The following is a 14,266-nucleotide window of genomic DNA, read 5'->3' as shown; positions in this document are numbered from 1 at the left end:
CTTGGATGTTCAGAGGTCACCACCTCAGGCCTGTGGTCAGAGAGAAAGTAGTTTCCTGCTGACACCGGCTCTGGAACAGAGGGTGAGAACTGGTGGTAGCTCACAGACCTGTTCCCCACTGAGGTTCAAACTTTCCCCCCAGACTTCACAGCCTGTGGTTCTTAGCAAGGTCCGAGGGCCTCAGTGCAGAATAACACGATCAGCCCCTGCCTGGAGCCGGCCGGGTGGCTGGAGCAATGGAGTCGGGCTAAGACACACAGAGCTAAAATTATCCTGCCCTTATTTCTGCAGCTGAAAGACACATACTGTGAGAGCCATGGGTATTATGCTGTCAGGCCACTGATGGCTTCAAACCCCTGTCTGAGCCATAATTTCCTCTCAGGGTGGGAGCGCAGGGTGGACAGTCGCCCTAAGCCAGGTGTGTCTGTCTCCCCTTCACGCCTCCCCTTGAAGGACACCATAGAGCCCAGGCCAGGGTCTCCTTTCCACTACAACCTGGGGGCCAGAATGGGCATGAATTCTTTTGTCCGGTCCCATTGTTCAGGAAAAGGCCGGAGGGGAACACACAGAGAGGCAAGCGGACCATTCATGGCCGTTTCCGCCCCAGCCAGCTCTCCTGCCCCAGGGTGGCTGCTGCTGAGCCTATTGGCGAAGCATTTGGAATCAGACTGCCTTGGCTGAATTCCAGCTGCACTGCCTATAAGCCATGTGTCCTGGGTTAACCTCGCTAAGCCTCGGTTTTATCATCAGACAGAGATAAATTCACCTCGCGGGTGGTTGGGATGGTCAAAAGCTTAGCGTCACACTGGCATATAGAAGGCATTTAATACATGTTATTTATTGATAATGATGAAGACTAGATAGTTGTCTTAGGTGCTTCTGCCCTTGGGATTTTCTTTGCCACAGCATGGAAATCATCTGATCCTATAATAGGGGTTATTAGGATGATACTTTTGGTGAGGCGGGGGTGGGAGGGAGGGGAGGATAGGAAAAGGGGGAAGGATGACTTGACAAGTATTAAAATAAAATTCTTTTTAAAAATATATATTTATTTATTTTTAGAGAGAGGAAGGGAGGGAGAAACACATGGATCGGATACCTTTCATATGAGCCCTGAGCGGGGACTGAACCTGCAATCCAGGTACATGCCCTGACTGGGAATAGAACTAGTGACCTTTTGCTTTGCAGGATGACACCCAACCAACTGATCCACCCTGGTCAGGGATAAAAATCAAATTCTTGACGCTCTGGGCACACCCTGTCTGGCTTCAGACTTGGGTTTAGACTCATAAGTTCAAAGCCAAGCTCAAAAGACCAGCGTTCTTAGAAAGTTGGCTGAACCCACAGTTGATTTGGTGTTCTGAGTGGGCAGGAGGCCACGGACGAGCTCTGAGCTAAGCAGAACAGAAAAGGTTCCTTTGCCTCTTCGGCCTCCTCTGTTCCAGCCCCTTTTACAGTAGTTGCATCTCTATGGTGTGTGGGGTCTTCATGATCTCTTTGTGTTCGGATCAATACCTGGTTTTAGAAAAAGATCTGAATGAACCACATTCACACAGAGAGGTAAATCACTGACAGCTCTCCAGGGGAATTTGGACTTTGATATAAATTACACATTTCTACATTCCTTTTAAGAGTGCAGAGGCGTTCTGGGGGCACCTGGTCTCCCTGCGTAGGAGGTTAGTTCTCTCCTCCGCAGCTCAGCTCATGCAGGTGGTCTCACAAGCACCAGCTGGATCACTAGCATCAGAGCCAAGTCGTGGCCCTGATCTACAAGGTATATTTCTGAGAAGTTTCTCAGCGATAGTGGGGAACCGACCGAATCCCATTTCCTTCCTCCCCGACTTTCTCCTAATGTACTTCAGTTACAGGAGAAGCTGTTCAAGGATGTAGCTACTTTTCCCTTGCTGAGTCAAGGGAACGAGAGGCATTATTTGCTTGTACACAATGCAGATTTTTACTCTTTCGTGAGTATTGATTCAGTGAATGTTGTGGGGTCATTTTTTTTTCAGGCTTTCTGCTTCATGCTAACCCACATCATTGCTTTTTGTTCTGGATGGAATAGCATTTTTTTTTAAACTGTGATACCGGGTAAGAGTATATATAACGTATGTGTCCTTTCACCTAAGAATACCCATCCTTACAATGTGTAAAAAACGTCGTTTGACCCCTGAAACCGAGCCCATCGATTTCAGAGGTCACTGGCAGTTTAGGAGGCCAGAACTCTGGTCTGTACCCGGCTCACACATGCACAAACTAGTACACGTGTTGGGAGAGCCTCTGACCATGGTGCAGAGAATGGCCGTGCTGGCCCATGGGGAGCCTGGCCAGAGATGCCTGTGAGAACTCCTCATTCATCCCTAACACGGAGCAACCCTCTGTCCCAGCAATATATCAAGGACGTCTCGGGTTCGAGATAGTCTCCCAGGAGTGGGGTGCTGACGGTGAGTCTGGGAGTCACACCCAGCAAGGGACACACACACAATTACCAGTTCTTCTGGTCATAATGGAAATGGCAGGGAGAGAGTGAGCAGGGACTGGTTTTGTGGGGGAACCTGCCCTGTGAGGGATAGTGGAACACAGATGCCAGACACAGGGGTAGGAACAGAAAGGCAGGCTGGGACAGGCTTGCCTGGGAATGATTTAACCGAGGACAATGTGCGACACTCTCCATGTGCTTCCTCAGTGATTAAGTCATCAGTACATTCAGACGTGTAGTCCCAAGAGGGAACCTGTCCAATCCATTATCTTGAACGCTCGTGCACCCTGGGAGATGATTCTCCTGCTACCATATACAGGGCGAGAATGTTGTATTTTATAGAAGCAGAGAAACACAGAACATTGTGCTATGGTTACTGGGTGAATCACTATGTATCTGAGTCCTATAAGATCAAAGGCCTCCCAGGCCCAGTGGATGTTTGGGTTAAAAACAATGCTATTTAGGCTCATATTAAAAGCGATCCCGAAATCTCAACTGTGTATAGATGAAGCCTTTGTATTTTCTTCCTAAAAAGGTGGCAAATTTCTCCAGGGCAGACACTGTACCTCATTCACGCTTCCCATTTCCTGAAAACTCAGTGCTGTTTTCTACCATTTCTAGCTGTTCAGTGGCTGGTTTGCCTCCTACAAACTGTTGTCTCAAGCCAGCTTCTGTCGACACTCAGCCCACTCCATGAGCTCCTCCCTGACTTCCCGGGCAAGGGGTGCCGAGAAACTGCAAACAAAATATAATTAGGAAGGTAAATCTACTTTGAAAAAATGCCCACATATAAACAAAGAATCATGCAGAATCATCGGTGGTTATTATCCACAGCCCCGTGCTGGCCCAATTTTTATAGATAATCAGGTTATAGTTGATACTGGTTCTCTCTTTCTACTTTATCTTTTAAAATTAAAAATTTTTAAATCTATTTATTTTCAGAGAGAGAGGAAAGGAAGGAGGACGAGAGGGAGAGAAACATCGATGTGAGAGATGTTTCTTGCATGCCTCTTGCATGTGCCCCAACCGGGGACCAAACCTGCAACCCAGACATGTGCCCTGATTGAGTACCAATCTGGTGACCCTTCGCTTTGTGGAACCGCCAACCAACTGAGCCACACCAGCCACGGCATTTTCTCTCAATTAAAAAAATTTTTCAATTACAGTTTACATTCAAAATTATTTTGTGTTAGTTTCGGGTGTGCAGTGTACAGGTTAGAGAATTATACATTCTACAAAGCATCCTTCCCTGCAGTATTTCCAGCACTCACTTTGCACCGTGCATAGTCATTACGATGTTATTGACCATATTCCCTATGCTGTACTTTACATCCCTGTGATGATTTTGTAACTACCAATCTGTACTTCTCAACCAGTTCCCCAACCCCAGGTTGGAAAGGAGGGAAGAGGTGGGAGGGTGCTGTGAGCATGAATTAGGAGAAATAAGGAGGAGAATCAGGAGAAATAAAACCCCGGGAGTTGTGGTGAGCTGAAGACAAAAAAGGGTAAGGGGGATAGCGTTTTTCTTAGCTGAAGTCCATGCGAATTTACCTGTAGGCCACTCCTCCACAAGCTCTAATCCTATTTGCTTTCTCCTCGGGGTTTAGGGGTGGGGTGTGAGTCATAGGACCCGAGAGAGACTAGAGCACCTACTCACCTTCTCCTCTGGAGAGGACCCCAATTTCCCTGCCCCTGGGGAACAGTTCTGGTTTACAGCTTTCTCTACCGCATGCAAGAGCACCTCGCATGGAAATTTGGGTTGCAGGAGAAGGTGCCCCTCCCCCTTCGGAGGGCAGCAGCGAGGAGCTTGTAGAGGTCGAAGCCTGGAGGGTAGGCTATGGAATCTGCCAAATGTAGGTCAGGGCTCTGATCTGAAACTGTATACTCAGCCTGGACCATGTGGAATCTGTCTGTCTTGCCCAGCATTGCAGAGTGCACTGGACGTAAAAGGTACTCAAACGAATGGGTGAGGGCATGAATGAATTCAATGGGAACAAAGTTCTCCTGCCCTTTTGTTGTGGGGTGCACATTCCAGTGGCCCCTTGCACTTTCCTTTCGAGGAGGTGACTTACTGGCCCTTGTACTTGCAGTGAGGGCACTGTGACCTAAGTATGACAGGCAGGTACCCATTTGGTGTAAATCAAGGGACAAAATTTTTACCCTCATAATACCAGGTCATTGTCTGGTGAGCCATGCCCTGGAGCTGGTCTGAAATTCCCCTCATTAGTATCATTAAAGGGTTAAACAACCAAGTCGAAGAACTGGATTTCTTTAGTAAGTCCCAGGCAATGTAAATATTTCACTAAGGTTTGGACCTTTAAGCCTCTCCCAGGGTAGCTGTGTGATCCTTTCCTGGCCCTTATATGAGATATAAGGCAAATGCTTTAAGGGACGCAGACTCTCCCGCAGTGACGGAGCAAAGGTCCGAGGATGGTAGGCAGCTCCGGATTTCAGCCCTGGGCAAGGTGCCTCTGCCTATTTGGATAGAGGGCGCTGCTTCCCAATGTCACCCAAGCCCTGCCCCGCCCCAGCTGGAAGTCAAGGTCCTTTGTAAGTAGCGTACAAGTGCTCCAGGCTGCTGGATAAGACCTATGCTTCTCAAGAGTAACCTTAAGGACAGCTCTGTGACCTTAGCCCCTCCCAGGAGCAGCTGCTCTCCCTGATGCCAGCACTGTGGGTACCTCCTTTCGGGTCCATTTTGAGGAGCAAAAGGTCACATTTGTTTCAGAGGAAGATTGGACATGAACACGGCCCAGGAGCAGTGGCAACTCTGATCTGCTTTTTTCTCTGAGTCTGACATCTTGCTGCCAGGCGACAGGTCCTAGAATGTTGCTGTTACGACGTCACAATTCCCCCCAAAGAAATCCAATGGTTGTCTATTGTTCATCAGCTGAAACTACTAAAACTCCCACTGTTCCACTCTGTGTCCCTAATTTCACATATTTGCCTCACTGGGACAGAGGGAAAGAGGAGGCCCAAATGTCACCTTGGACACATCCAACAGGTTTGCAAGAAAACATGGGAAACACGTTGGGGAAATTTACGTGACAATTTTAAAATAATGAGTCACAATACATGTAATTATTTAATCAAATTGAGAAGCTTGGAAAGAATACTTGACTGGGCTTGGAAACACTGGAATATGGAAACACTGGAATATGGAATAAACACTGGAATATTGTGAGAGTTCTGCCGTATCCCTCACAATAAATTATTAACTAATTTACTTTCCTCTGAGTACCTTTCAGTTTCCTCAAAGGCACTCAGCCCTCTGGATGGGTGAAGCGATCAAATTAGAGGATTACGGAAGAGTCCTTTCAGATATTAATATTTAAATTCAGAGCACTTTCAAATACAAAATTTCACCAGTTAACAAAAATTTGAGATTGCATTAATTTTGAAGCAAAGTGCTATTTCAGGGGTTTTTTTTTTGGTACTTAATAAAACGAGAAATCTAATTAAAACTGTTCAGTCTTCCTGAGATGCCTATGACCTCCAGCAATGCTGTTTCACGCAGGCTGTGGAAATTACACGTGGGAGACCCAGCCTGCATGTTCTGCAGCCTAAAGGGAGCCTGGGGTCTCCGCTGCACCATCACGGAGGACTGGTACTTCCTGCCTCTTGAAAGAGAAGCCAAGAAGAGTGATGCTCTGGTTACATTTTCGTGGAGGGAGGCGAAGGGGTCAGAGACCTGTGCACTCATTAAAGTCCACAGGGACGAAGTAACCCAATCAGCTGTAGAGTGTATGTGGGAGCTGTTTGGGGGGGTCAGGTTGGGGTGAATGGTTACACTTGCTTTCTCCCATTTTTCAGGGCAAATGGCTTCAGCTGCTGCCCAGAAACAGCCAGGTCATCAAAGCCTTTGAGAATAGCTTTGAAAATATGTCAGCCAATCACTGGGCAGAACCAGCCTCACAGCCGAGGGGACTGCCCCCTCCCCTCGCTGGAGCAGAGCATCGGGAAGCACAGATGGAGGCCTTTCTCCCCTTGACTGGCTCCCTGGGCACAATGTGCGCTCAGGACTCAGACGCTGAGACCGAGGCAGACACTTCCTGTGTTTTTGCCCTTGGCCCAAAGCCCCAGAAGCAGTCTTGCCAGCCCTACTGCGGTCTCCTCTGTGGTGTGTGAGGGGCCAGATCTCTCCCAGGGCAGGCACCCCCTCGGGGGTTTGCTCCCCCGTTAAATTTGCCTCTGGGTCTTCTCCTGTGTCATTAATCAAGCCGCTGAACCGCGACGGCACTGCTGGAGCACGTTCCTTTCCGTCCCCAGGGATCCCTCCCTGCAGCTCCCAGACCTTTTGGCCCCTGGAATAGAGACATCCGGCCTTCCCGGACTAGGAAGGCCCTGACGCTGCAGTGCTTTGCAGGCCACTTGAGAGACTTTCGCTGCGTCCCCGTTGCAGTCCCCAGGGTTCTGTGAGTCCCCTCGGATTTCTAAGGTGCCTGCAGCAACAAAGCTGACTTTGAGGAGCCTCCCACAGGGATCTGTATGGGGGTTTCCCAGGCCACAGCCATCTGACATGTGTCTCTCCTGTTTCGTAAAATATTTTCCACTTTCCCTGCAATGTGCGCCTATTCCCAGAGGCTGAGAGTTGGGGAAAGTCTCAGGCCTGCTTTTCCTGGCCCCCTGTCCGGGAAACCTGGGTCTCCACGCTAACCTTGGCTCTTTGGGTCCTGGGAGGGGAAGTGGTGTGCAGAAGTCCACCACTTCCCTGAACTCCACCCCCTGCCACACTCGCTGCAAAAGCCCCTGCTTCGAAATTCGGACCTTGCCGAGAAACACCCTTTCAGCCCTAGATATCTGCAGTCCCTGATGGAATGAATAAAGGGAAGGAGGGCTGGTCTCTATCCTGCCGAGAAAGCCCTCTGGCCTGGGGACAGAGGAGCAGCAGGAGGAGAGGCTGCTTTTAATATAAAAATTGAATAAGAATGTGCAAATGATAACTCCTTCTATGCAATAACCTGTCTTCTGCCTTAAGCTCTTCAGAATCATAAAAAAATAGTCTGTTCGTGGAAATAAATAGTACTCTGTCTCTCGGGGCTCTTAGGCGTTCTGGATATATGGAACTCCATGTTCATTACGGAGATGTGTGCACGGCCGTTCTGAGCCCTCTTGTTCTCGTTTCTGCAGGAAGTTCTGTGCTTCTGAAGCCGGCATTATGTCCGAGTTAAACAAAATAACGATAAGCATCTGACTCCAGCTGGGACGACTCTGCCCTTTTCCTATTCAGGACCAGTGAAATTTTGAACACTGAGAAATGAGTTTGCTCAGTAGCAAGTCTACCCTCACCTATATAATGCTGCTGCGTTTTTTTGCCCACAAAAAAAAAAAAAAAAAAAAAAAGGAAAGTCTTGGGGAAAGGTATGCATGACTTTAATCTTGGGAGAAAAATAATTATGCATCAGGGAGGGATGTAGGTTTATTCCAAGACTTTACGGGGATTATTTTGGGGCTTTTCAGAGAGAAGGAATTACTGTAAGTGGACAAGTGTCAGATTATTTATTTTACAAATATGAGAACTAAGTCATAGCAGGCTTAAGTCACTTGCCTAACATCACACAGTTTTTAATGGTGGAGCTGGGATCCAAACCAGCAGTTCTGGTTCCAAGCCTGTCCTCTTGAGTCTTATGATGGACACAAGAAAACAACCACCACAACAAAAATAAAAAAGACGAATGAACAAATGACCGAACCACACCAGCTCCTCACAGAAGGGCTGTCGAACCGACCAGTTTGTAGATTTTGCATGACTTCTCGTTTCTTCCTTCGCTCATTTTATTTTTTCTCCATCGTCTGGTCCAGAGGGCAGCAGGAGAAGGAGGAGAAAGGCAGCTCAACTCCCTTCACTTTCCATCACCATCCTTCAAGCACAGAAAACCGTTTTCCTGTGCCATCCTCCACAGGGATCACCTCTAATTCCTTGAATCGGTCATTATCACATGAAAGGCTTTGGAAACCCTACCAGTTCTCATGACCCCACTTTTCAGATTGAACCACTTTAGAAAGTACTCAGCTGGCATTTTGGCGAGGAAGAGTATGGCCCATGACAGCGTTTTCTTAGTTCTGAGAATCCATCAGTTGTGCGATTGTATTAAAAACAGCTTTGTTTTTTGAGGGGCACTGAAGGATGGGGGCCGATCACCTTACTGCATTACAGGTACATGCTGATTGGAAGACATCTTGGCTGCAGACATGCTAAAATGTGAGAAAAAAATGTGCTGTAAAATTAAAAATATAGCATTTTATTTGTCTTTCAACAAGGAATGAGCCTTGTTAAGGTAGCATTCTGTAAGGGTTTATCTTTCATGGTCTGCGCTCTCTGGGTATCAGAATTTTGATTACAGTTGTCAGCTGGAGTTCAGCCTGGTTCGGATATCTATTTTTAACAATAGCTGAAGGGTTGCCTTTTTTTTTCCCAAGACAAGAGAAGGATTACTTAAGAATAAGGGAACTGACTCAGGGAAGGAGTCTGAGCTTTTGTTGTCCGGAAAAGGCTGGCTTTAGGTGTGGCCTTGAATGGAGATCCTCACCCCGAACAGAAGGGTTGGAACCGTCACAAGGCCAAGCCAGGGTTGACAGGGTTGACACCACCGGGGCATGTGGAGAGATTCAAACTAGAAATACATCTAGACTTAAGGGCTTAAAATACAATAGGTTGCTTCTAGGTCTGGAGCAACAGCAGTCAAAAACCAAAACCTTAGAGGGTCCTTGTTGAGAGAGACTGGGATATTTACAGGTTCCCTTCATAAGTAACTGGTGAATTCTTAAATTGGATGAGTTTTGACAGGAAGACAGAGACAGAGGAGGAAGAATGAAAACTAAAGAAACGCAAATTGTTTTGTTTCTAGCAATGGTATCCTTAGTACTGTGCCTGGCTCCTCGGAGGTGCTAAATAAATATAAGTTGATTAGAGTCCTAAATTGTCTCATTTATTCTTTCAACAAATTTACACCGAACACTATACATGGGTGTAGATGCTATTAAGGAGGTAAACATGGGTGCCCAGTTCTGTGGAATTCCATGTCTGCTGGACATAGAGTGTGTATAAACAAACTGCTGGGTAAACCTTCATCTAAGCAGTTGAATGTATACATCCCCCCGTGGCGTGTTCCGCTCTACCTCCCATCCCTGCATCTAAATACTGGGTGTGGACTAGGTAATGCTCTTCTGTTCAGGCAGGAACTTCCTCATTCTTTCATTTGCTTCTGAATTGATCGTTTCTGGACCACTTTAGTCGGAAGTTGGAAGTCTGCCAAGGTCATTGCAGTCATCACCCACTTCAGCTTCTCTGAGGCGCTTGACTCTTCCTTTTCAAAAGCTCATCTCCCTGGCTGCCGTGGCAGCTCGTTCTTCTGGCTTTCCTGCTCTCACTCTGCTCCTCTTTCTCGGCTCTTCCTTTACAAGTAGTCACTTCTCGGGGTTCTGCCCTCAGCCCCTCTCTTCCTGCAATCTTTGGGTACTTCCTCTCCTCTGGTCTCTTACCCAAGCAGAGAGCTTCCAGCTTCCCACCCCTTGGGTAAGATCGAATGCTATCTCTTCATCTTTTGCCCCGGGATATCAACAGTGCTCAATTAATCCCAAACCAGACACACCTTAGTGTTTCTTTCATCCGCTCATACCTGCTACACCTCCTAGGTCCCCTAGCCTTTGAAGCCAGTTGCCAAAGGTGAGATTACAGAGTCATTCTCAACTTCTTCCCATCTTTCCTTGTTCTGAGCTCCTCCCCACCCATCCCTCACATCGAATCAAGCCCAGCTGACTGGGCCTTCCTTAGTCTCCATCCTTTGTTCTTCCTTCTCAAGTTTGTTGCCTCACTTTGGCCCTCACCCTCTCTCACCTAGGGACTTACAATAACCTTGATTGCCTTTACTTTTCTCCAATACTTGTCTTCTCTTCTCAAAACACAGATCTGATCACAGAAATAACTTGACCGACACTCCTTCATTTAAAGTTTCTCACCACCTGGTCACAAGGTACCCCTATGTTATCTCCTCCACTATGACCCTGGGCTTTCTGCTCCGGTCTCCCTGGAAAAGCACTCACTGTTTCAGACTCTGTGCCTCTGCTGGGGCTGTTTCGCAGCCTTGAATCTGCTTTCCTCTAACTCCACTTGTCAAAACCCACAGGTAACCTGCAACGGGCAGGTCAGCAGGGGCCGCCTCAGAAAGGACGTCCCTGAGTACTTAGGTGGACTGACTCTCCACTCTCCCCAGCATTTCTAGGACATTCTTTGAGTCCTTAGGTCATGTATGCATTCATTAGAGTCACTTGTGTAAGCTGCTTCTTTTCTGGATCCCCCGAGACATGACAAAGGCGTCTCAGGCATCCTTGTGCCTGAGATGCTTCCCACAGCACACGGTGGGCTCCAAAGACTGTTTGCTGAATGGATCTGATGTTGTTGAACTGGTGCAGTGTTTCTGCACAGCCGCGGCATGGTGATCGCAAACCTCTCCAGAGTCAGCATCCCAAGCGGAGCAGCAAGTCCCCAAGGGGTCACCTGGGTCAGCACTGGCAACGCCTCAGGAGACAGGCCTGAAGGCAGAGCACCAGCTTGTTGTGGGAAAGGACAATTCCCTAGAAATCTGTCGCAATCTGCTTCCCTGTCCCTCTGCATCCTGTCCCCTCCCTCCCTCCCAAGAAGGCCCTTGTTTGAGATCTCTTTTCCCTTCATTAGCTGTGCTTGTTGAGTGTTCCCCAGCTGTGGCTTCCTTTGGTCTTTGCCAGCTTCCACTGTTTGTTTATTTATTTCTCTTGTCAGCCTCTTTCCCTGGCTGTGGTTGTAAACAGAGCCCATGACAGTCGGCTCCGAGGCCCGTGCAGTGAACCTGCCCTGCCGCATGTGGCTGGCAGGTCGCGGAGACTCTGGACTCCAATGTCAAGTTTACCCCTCACACCCGAAAGCTGCCCCAAACACGGGCCCAAGCTCCTGACCACCCAAATGGAAATTTACAGAGAGAAGACACACTCTCTTCATCCCCTCCCGGCCCCCTCTTCCTCCCACGACCCCCCGGCCCCTGATCTCAGGTGGGCAGATGGCAGAGGGGGTACTCAGGCTTGCCCACAGTAGACTGACAAGTAACACTAAACATTTTGTGCCTTATACTTTTTCACACCTAATTTTTTCTCCTGTTTGAGAAAGTTGGAACTGTGCTTGATCTAAATTACCTACCCATTCCAAATTTCTGAGTCTGAGGGGCCTTGCTTGTTGGTTATAGAAGGAGAGAGACAGCTTGGAAGGCAGGCCAGAAGGATGTGACTTTGTCCCTTCCCTTCCCTACACCACCTCATAAAGCAGGTGCTTCCAGCCAGGCCTGTGTTTGAGCCAAAGCATCATTCTCTCCCTGCTGCCCCTCACCCCCCCCCCCCCCCCGTGCCAATGACCTGCTTCATCTCCTTCCCCACTGTGCTGGGGGGGGGGAGATCTCCTCTCTCCCCCACCTCCACCCTCTGTCACCCTTCTCCACCCTGCCACTCTCGGAATTCTCCAGAGTGGCTGTCCCTTCATCCCCTCAGTAAGGGACCTGTCAGCAGAAGAGCCACACAGGCAGTGCCATCCTGCTGGAGTCCAGGGTCTTCCCCGGACTCTGCCTGGCAGTGCGCATCATCTGTCACAGGGCCCCCTCCCCTCCCGCCGCCTCCCCTCCTCCTTCCCTGCTGCTCACTCTTTTCCCGTTCATGAGATGCAAAGCCTGAGAGAGCCAGCGGAGCTGAGCAGTGGGTTGCAGCCGCTCTGCTAGAGGCGCCAGGCGGCGTGGCCGTCCCTCCACCAGCCTCTCCCTCCAGGAGGTGGCTGACTGTCACTCCTGGCTTCACCGAGCCATGCCCAGCTGGGGCCCGCACCAGCCACACCTTCCCAGCTGTACTGCCTACCGCCAGACAGGTAAGCTCCTTCCAATGAGGCCTGAGTGGAGTGGCCTGAACTGGCTGTTCTGAGCCAGAGTCCTGCTGGGAGGTACAGCACACCTCAGGGCAGGAGAGGCACTGTCCTTCTGTCCTGGCTTTCATTTATTCTCTAACAGAGCTCTTCGGAGCGGGGCAGGCAGCACTCTTGCCAGGAGCAGGGGTGCGGAAATATGTTCATTCTTCCCTCTTCCTGGGGGCTGACTGCCCATGTCCCTTTCGGTTCTCCCTCCTCCATGACCCCAATGCTCCCGGTCCCCTGACCCATGCTTTCTGGTCCAAAGGGATGCTGTTTCTCCCCTCAGGGCATCTCCAGGGGCTCTGCAGATAGCTCGGGCTGATGGCTGGACCGTGACGCTGTCTCTGAGTTTCTTTCACATCTTGTTCTTTCTGCTGTTTTAAGCAGGTCGCCTGCATGGCTGTCTGACCACACATCTTCATGGTTTCCAGTCAGCGTGCAGGTCTCCGGTGTGGCCAGTGACTAACATTGGTGACACTTTTCGATGCAGAAGGACTCACGACCACAGTGGCATTAAAACACACTGGAGGTCACTAATTTCTTTTCCCCCCAGCTTTATTGAGGTATAATTAGGAAAACTGTAATATGCTTAAAACGTGCAATGTGGTGACTCAATATATGCATACAGGGTGAGAAGACTCCCACCATGCCATTAACTAAGGCTTCCATTGGCAGGCCACTAAATCTTTTAAACAATTTTTTCCCAAATTTTTATCATAACAAACAATGCCGATATAACATCATAGTGAAAATTTTACTCCCATTCTGGATGGATTCCTTAGACATATTTTTAGACCTGGACTTGCTGGGACCGGGATTTTTTAAATCGATGTCATTGACATATAACATTATATTAGTTTCAGGTGTTTAGCATAAAAACGTGATATAGGACTATATTGCAAAAATGGTCAGCGTGATAAGTGTAGTTAGCACTCATCATCACGCATAGCTGTACATTTTGGCGGGGAGGTCACCCCTTCCTAAGCAGTGATTTGAGGGCCCCATTGTCACCTACAGGAGGTAAGGAGTCTCCAGCATGAGCTGTGAAGACAGAGGCTTCTGGGGGTCGAGGGGGAGGGCAGCCCTACTCTGCATCAGGGCCTCTTGGCCTCAGTCCATTGTTCCACCGCAGTCCAGAAAGCCGGCTTTCAGGGCCTCGGAGGTCCTGATCTTGGGGTGCTTTCGGTCTAATGAAATGAGAAAGAGAGCCTCCCCAGTCTGCATCTTGGGTTATTTTTGGATTATTTGTTTCTGTGGATTAGGAAAACTGGAGGGTCTCCTTGGAAGACGGAGGAGGTGCTGCAAGGCAGGGGAGTGAGGTAACCGTTATCACGAGATCAGACGCGTGCTTGGGCAAAGTTCAGAGCTCTAAACGTGCGACCGCTACTGGGCCAAGTGACAGCCCCACGGGCCCTCAGTCAGTCTGGCAAACTCGTGCCCATTAGCCATTTGCTGTCTGCCCATCCTGAGAGCAGGTTTGCTGGGAGAGGGTCAGTGGGTGGGGTGAGTGGGGTTAAAGTGTGCAGTGTGGTCCGCAGCCCACTGTGGCCAGGCAAGCGTAAACTGCTCCGGGGCCCAGGTCCTTTTGGCATCAAAAGAAAACAAAACAAAACAGTTTCACACAGCGCCTAACACAATGAGGAATCTGAAAGCTTCCTGCTAATGAAGCCACAGTCTCTCTCCCGTGAGTCAGTGAACTCTGACCCGAACAATAGGGTGCTCCGCCACAATGCCAAGGTGCAAAGGCCAGGGACTCCCAGCGGACTGGTGAGAGCGTGGATGTGGGTCTCAGTGATGAGTCAGCAGCAGCAACTGAATACGCTGAGTTAGATGGTGTTGGAAAAGTCCTGGTGGTTCTGGGTTCCAGTCTC

The 14,266-nt window shown here is 49.1% G+C and overlaps 1 protein-coding gene across 1 annotated transcript in view; it reads left to right on the top strand.

The window, feature by feature from the left end:
- The first annotated feature begins 12,254 nt into the window (after positions 1 to 12,254).
- The window catches only part of RGS8 (regulator of G protein signaling 8), a 32,774-nt gene continuing 30,762 nt past the window's right edge, over positions 12,255 to 14,266 (top strand). Inside the window, exon 1 of the mRNA XM_037145655.2 lies at positions 12,255 to 12,356. The gene's annotated coding sequence lies outside the window, so the exon portion shown is untranslated. The remainder of the gene's footprint in view (positions 12,357 to 14,266) is intronic.

Source organism: Artibeus jamaicensis, unplaced genomic scaffold (assembly GCF_021234435.1).
Source record: "Artibeus jamaicensis isolate MK-2021 breed Jamaican fruit bat unplaced genomic scaffold, CSHL_Jam_final contig_327, whole genome shotgun sequence".
In the NCBI taxonomy this organism is placed as follows: Eukaryota; Metazoa; Chordata; class Mammalia; order Chiroptera; family Phyllostomidae; genus Artibeus; species Artibeus jamaicensis.
The sequence above is the reverse complement of the archived record's forward strand: the minus strand, read 5'-3'. Positions and strand labels throughout refer to the sequence as shown.